The 5860-nt window shown below is 38.1% G+C and overlaps 1 pseudogene; it reads left to right on the plus strand.

Annotated features, from left to right (window-relative positions):
* Positions 1-512: 512 nt before the first annotated feature.
* On the plus strand, positions 513-5633 carry LOC109100291 (annotated as a pseudogene).
* The last annotated feature ends 227 nt before the right edge of the window (positions 5634-5860 follow it).

Genomic DNA, 5860 nt, shown 5'->3' on the forward strand with positions numbered 1-5860 from the left:
ACTAATTATCGAATCGAGAGAGTGAGAGAGATAGAAAGAGAGAGAGAGAAGAGGTAGAGAGAGAACGATAGTTGTGTGTGTGCTTTTACCTGTGTTCATGATCTTTCTACAAACAACAATTAATTACTTCAAAATACACCACCTCACTGTTGAGGAATATAAATGTAGCTTATCTAATATCTAGGCTATTTTATTAATAAAAATCAAGGGGAAGCAAGTTGACAAAAAATTTTATGTGTGTGTAGCAGTGCACCATGCATTCCCCGACTCCATCTCTCAGTCCTCTCAGTCTCTCTGTGTGTGTATGTGTGTGTGTGGTGTGTGTTTATGCATCAATTAAAGCAGCGTATTAATATGGAATGGTGATTAAACTGACTTGGAACTACCTGTGCATTAAACGGTTTTACTGCATATCTGCCAGCCAATCAGAATCCAGTATTCAGACAGACCATGGAATAATCTAAATTTCTTCCAAGTTCATACAGTATTTTAACAGTACATTTGCAAACTCTATGACAGTTACTTTCCAAAGCATCAGCAGTGATCCCTGCTACAACTATGAGTCTTTGGATCGTCCCTGGAGAGCGACCAATGAAAGTGGAGGGTGGATTTGTGAAGAATCTTTCTCCTGGAATGGCTGGAAAAATCGACTTTTCAACCATGGAATGAACATCCAGATGGCAGAGACCTGTGTGAATTCATACAGCTGTAGCACAGACTATAATCTGTGGCTCATCGGTCCTCATCCTCAGATAGAGGATGGAGTGGTGACTAGAGAGGTCTGTGCAGGGTTGTATTGGGGTGGCTGCTGTCATTACAAGACAGACCCCATCAGAGTGAAGGCGTGTCCAGGCAATTATTATGTCTATGAACTTGTGAATCCACAACTCGGGTGTTCAGGATACTGCACAGGTACTGTGCTTTTTTTCCCCCACAAGTCTTTTTAAACATTTTAGAATGATTTCCTTGTGTAATGACAGTACACATGGTTTAACTTTCACATAATAATTACATTGATTTACTGGTTTGACCTCACAAAGTTTTGATCTCATCATTTTCTCACTGACACAGACTCACGACCCGTAATAACTACAAATATACTTGACAACTACTGGAGAAGCACATTCAATTACTGGTCTATGTATGGATACATCTCTGATCATGATGACACTCGCGTTGAATGGGATGGCTGGTATCGACTCTTCATTGATGGATCAAGTGCTCAGATGCCTGAGTGGTGTATATCCTACATGTCATGTGGAGGTTCTGTTTCTCTGTGGCTTGGTGGCTCTCATCCTCGACTAGAAGATGGAGTTGTTACTCGTGGAAATTTACGGCTCTCACTATGATCAGTGCAGTTACTACAGATCTGAACCAATCCAAGTCAAAGCTTGTCCTGGAAAATATTATGTCTACAAATTTACCAGACCAACAGTCTCAATCCCAGCTCCTGTATATTGTGCAGGTACATTTATTCATCTTGTATTTAATATGCTTATCCTAAATTGTATTGTAAACAATCATATGACAACTAATTATGCAGATTATCTTAGAGTTGGTCAGATCTAATCTTAAGTATTTAATGTACTCTTTTTTTTTTTTTTTTTTTTTTTTAAATAGTACCATTCACCACCCCAATTGTTGATCCCTGCTACAACTACACCAGTCTGATGAGACTTGAGAGCCACTGACAATTATCACTATAACTACTATGGCATGTGTGGATTATAATGTGGAGTGGAATGGATGGTACAGGATGTTCTACAATGGTGAAATGCTCAGAGATGTACAGAAATCATGTAAGTTAATCAAGGCATGTGTGGTGACTCCTTATGAGCCACTGTGGCTCAACCGCCCCTCACCCACAGCTGGAAGATGGAGTGGTCACATCGTCAGGTCTCAGGTCTCCCTCATGGTTTGGCTATTGCTGTGATTACACATCCCACCCAATACGAGTCAAGGCCTGTCCTGGAAATTACTATGTTTATGAATTTGTCAAGCCAACATTTTGTGGCGCTTACTGTGCAGGTGAGCACTGTCACATTTAGTGTTTTCCAGATTAATATATATATATATATATATTTAAATGTTGTTGACATGTAAATGTTCTTAATATCAGAAGCCTCAAGTCAGTCAATCACATCAGTGTCTACAACGACAGAGACAATCCCACCCATAGAATCCATTACTCCACCAATCACAACCACTGGTAAAGCATTGTCTTGACTTTCACCTTTCACAAAATTATATTTCCTTACGGAAAATATAAATAAAAATCTCTATCAGACATAAGTAATACTGCTCACGGAATGAGTATACATTACCAATGAGAAGGAAAAGTACAGCATTTGACAGAAGACTAATCTTCTGCATTTTGTTGACCCCTGCTACAACCACCAACAATCAACATTCTTTTTCAAATAATGTGTGACTCTGAAAATCTTAACATTAGATCAAGAGCAATAATCAGTCAAGGGGAAAGAATGTTTTATATATGGTAATGTGTCAGCTTGAATTCACTACACTTGGATATGATAAACATGGAAGTTTTCTTTCTGTTGTTTGGGTAATACGAAGTTGAGAATTGGCTAATTATGACACTGGGCAACTAAGCAGTCTTGTAAATTTGTGTTTTAGATTTAGATTAACTTTATTGATCCCTAAGGGGAAATTAAATTGTCATTTAATTAAATTGTTAAACTGTTTGGAAGAACAGAAGAGAAATAAAGTAAATAAATTAATTGTGTGGTTTATCACATTCACATTTTGCACTTAGCAGACACTATTTTACAAAACAACTTCTCCTCCTAGTTAATAATAGAAATCCCTGCTCTGAACTCAGCTGCTCTGAGGATGAAAGGCGCTGAATGAAAATGGTGTTTACGGCTGTTTATGTAACGACGACCAGCCCAGATCACAACCTGACTCTTTCGGTTGGTAACATTCCACAACAACATGTGAGAAAATACATTTTTTAGTCATTAATTACATTGGCTTTTTATTCTCTCTCAGATTTCTCTGAAACCTGTGGAAAGCAGCTCTGGCTCCATGTCTGTGTCTCGCTGTCAGCTCTTGAGGCTGGTTTTCCAGCTGACGCCTTACACCTCAATGATCCCAGCTGCAAAGGAACGGTCCGAATGGCAGAGTGGAATTCCATTTTGATAACGATGAACACATCTGTGGTACAAATCTTGTGGTAGGACTTACTATGTATAATCTATTCAAATACATCATCCAAACATGTGTAATGCCTGAAAGAACCGGGGTAGAGTTAGATTTGATCATGCGGGAATCTCTTTGAGATTTGAGAAATATCTAAGGAAGATTGTTGGGCTCTTGCAGTTTGTTACAGATTGATCTCTTTGGAGGGCCCAAATAGTCCTTCTTAGAGAGACTCAGTCAAAGTCTCAAAAAGATTCAATAGTAGGGAAGGGGTGCACAAGGAACTTGTGCCTGCATTCTCCACCATTAATATCAACCCCACCATTAATTCACTTGACTGCTATTTTTAAATTTGAGCTAAATTACAAGCATATGTATCTGTGGTCCACAGGCCAACGGCACCCATTTCATCTATATAGTAACTTTATTCTGGGGGACAACTGAGGTCAGAAGGTTTCCATCAGCAGAGAGAAAATCCCTAGCTTTCTTTTCAGCTATGCTTATCCTCAAACACAATCACTTTCCATGAATGTGGGAAATCAACCCACTGGAGAGGTGAGAGTCAAATATGATTTCTGATTAGTTCACTCTACATAATGCAAATTTTCTCAGTGCTAAATTGTTCAAATCCTCTTGAGGATTATGATGCATTATGATGATGAATAATGATGAAAACTTTTTTTGAGTGAGCTATTCTCATAAGCATAAAAAATATATCTAAAAAAAAAGTAAATAATTTCAGGGGTTCCTGTACAGGGTTCCTGTAGCAAATCTTTACATAATAATTATAAAATTTGTCTAAATTTTCAAAAAGGTTTTTATTTAATGAAAATTTAGCTTTATTAAACGAAATATTATTTATAAGCTTTTTTTTCCTTCTAGGATCTGAAATAGAGGAATTTAGGTCAATATTGATAATTAAACAATATTTTGCTGAATGTGTTTTTTGTGCTGACACCTTGGCTGGTTTAGGCCTATCATGGATAAATAATGAACAAGTCCCTGTTTTAATAAATTATTTATTGAATCATTCAAATCAAACAATCTGTTCAAAACAGCTTGATTCAATTAGGAACGAAACATGAGTCCATCTGAATGGACTATTGAATCACTGGCTCACTTGATTCTTTCAAAAAACTGATTAATTCAAGGAATGGAAACACTGTAGTTGCTATGCACACATTTCCAAATGTGGAATTATTAGCACATTTGTGCTCACACACATGTGCTGATATTCAGAAAAGTACATTACTTTGTACAATGAATATAAAACATAAAACTCATACATGGGTATTTTTTTTCTTTCTTCATTGCTTGAATTATAAGAGCATTCTAACTATATTCTTAATATGGGTAAATGCTTTTGACCTCAAGACGCAAAGTGGATGACTGCAGATATATATCATGTCAGCTGTTATTGTCATCTCTCAGTCCCTCACAGATCGCGATACAGTAGCAATAATATTCTGTCAGGGAATGTCTTTAAATTCCTAATCAAGGAAAAATCAAACCTTCAGTTGCCTTCTTTTTAAAGAACTACAAAAGTTGTGCTTGAACCATTTTGCGCGAAAAATTATGAAAACTTGCTTCCGCTTGTGCGCAGCTTGTTACAGTACAGAGTTCTGATTGGCCAATTGCCATTATTTAGTTTGTGAATTATCATAAGTTGGGAATTTTTAACATTTGACTTGCGTGCTATGTCTAAGGGGATGGTAAGAGGGATGGGGTTTCAATGAGGGGGATGCTTTTTGTCATTTTTTTTTTTCCCAACCAGGAGGATGCCAATTTCCCAATTCGCTTCCTCGATTTTGCACTCCTTAAAACAGTAAAAAAAATTAAAACCAATCCACCCATTATTTTAACAGCATTGTGCACAAGACCCTTCCTGCACTGGGTGAAGGGGAGGTATCAGGTAAGGATGACTCCATATGATGATGATGAGTTTTACATCGGCCCCTTCACTGGTAGAGTGTGTGATGCAGAGCTCCACCAGAAGATGAATGTGGAAGTTCGTGGTTTAGGGGGCTGGGACAGCCGGCCAAGGCTTGCCTCTGGTTGTGGATTACGCGGTTGGGCTACACCTGTGAATGATCCTGGATTATAGTCTCCGCTTGGGATCTCTCATCAGTCACAGAGAAAAGCTGTTTCTATTCCTGATTTCCATTTTTTGTTTGCAATATGGAATTCAAATGTCATGCGATTTACCAGAAATCCCTTTTAGGTTTTATTTCTCTCATTGAAATCAAAAATTTGATTTGTTGATTGCTTATAATTAGTTATTCTCAGGTGTCCCAATCCAAATCGATCTACACACAGTGGAGCTTCAAGGCAGAACGGCATGCCTCGAAAGATCTTAGCCGCTTTCCTTTCAGGGATGTTCATCATCTCACTGCAAACTCCACTCAAGCTTTATACCTGCACTGTGCTGTTCTTCCTGTGCTCCTCTCTGCCCACAAATCGCCAGCCCAACGGTGAGTTTAAAAGTTGCAATGATTTCCGAATCTGCCACTGATAACCTGCTTTGATCATAGGCTAAATATCAGCATGGAAACATCACCCTTAGTGTCTATGGTGTTGAGGTTTAATAACTAAGGCTACGTTCACACTGCAGGCAAATGTGGTCCACATCTGACTTTTTTTTTTGCTCACAAGTGATCTGTTTTTCTCATGACAGTGTGAATAGCACAAACCACATGGA

The sequence above is a fragment of the Cyprinus carpio genome, unplaced genomic scaffold, assembly GCF_018340385.1.
Source record: "Cyprinus carpio isolate SPL01 unplaced genomic scaffold, ASM1834038v1 S000006152, whole genome shotgun sequence".
Taxonomy (NCBI): Eukaryota; Metazoa; Chordata; class Actinopteri; order Cypriniformes; family Cyprinidae; genus Cyprinus; species Cyprinus carpio.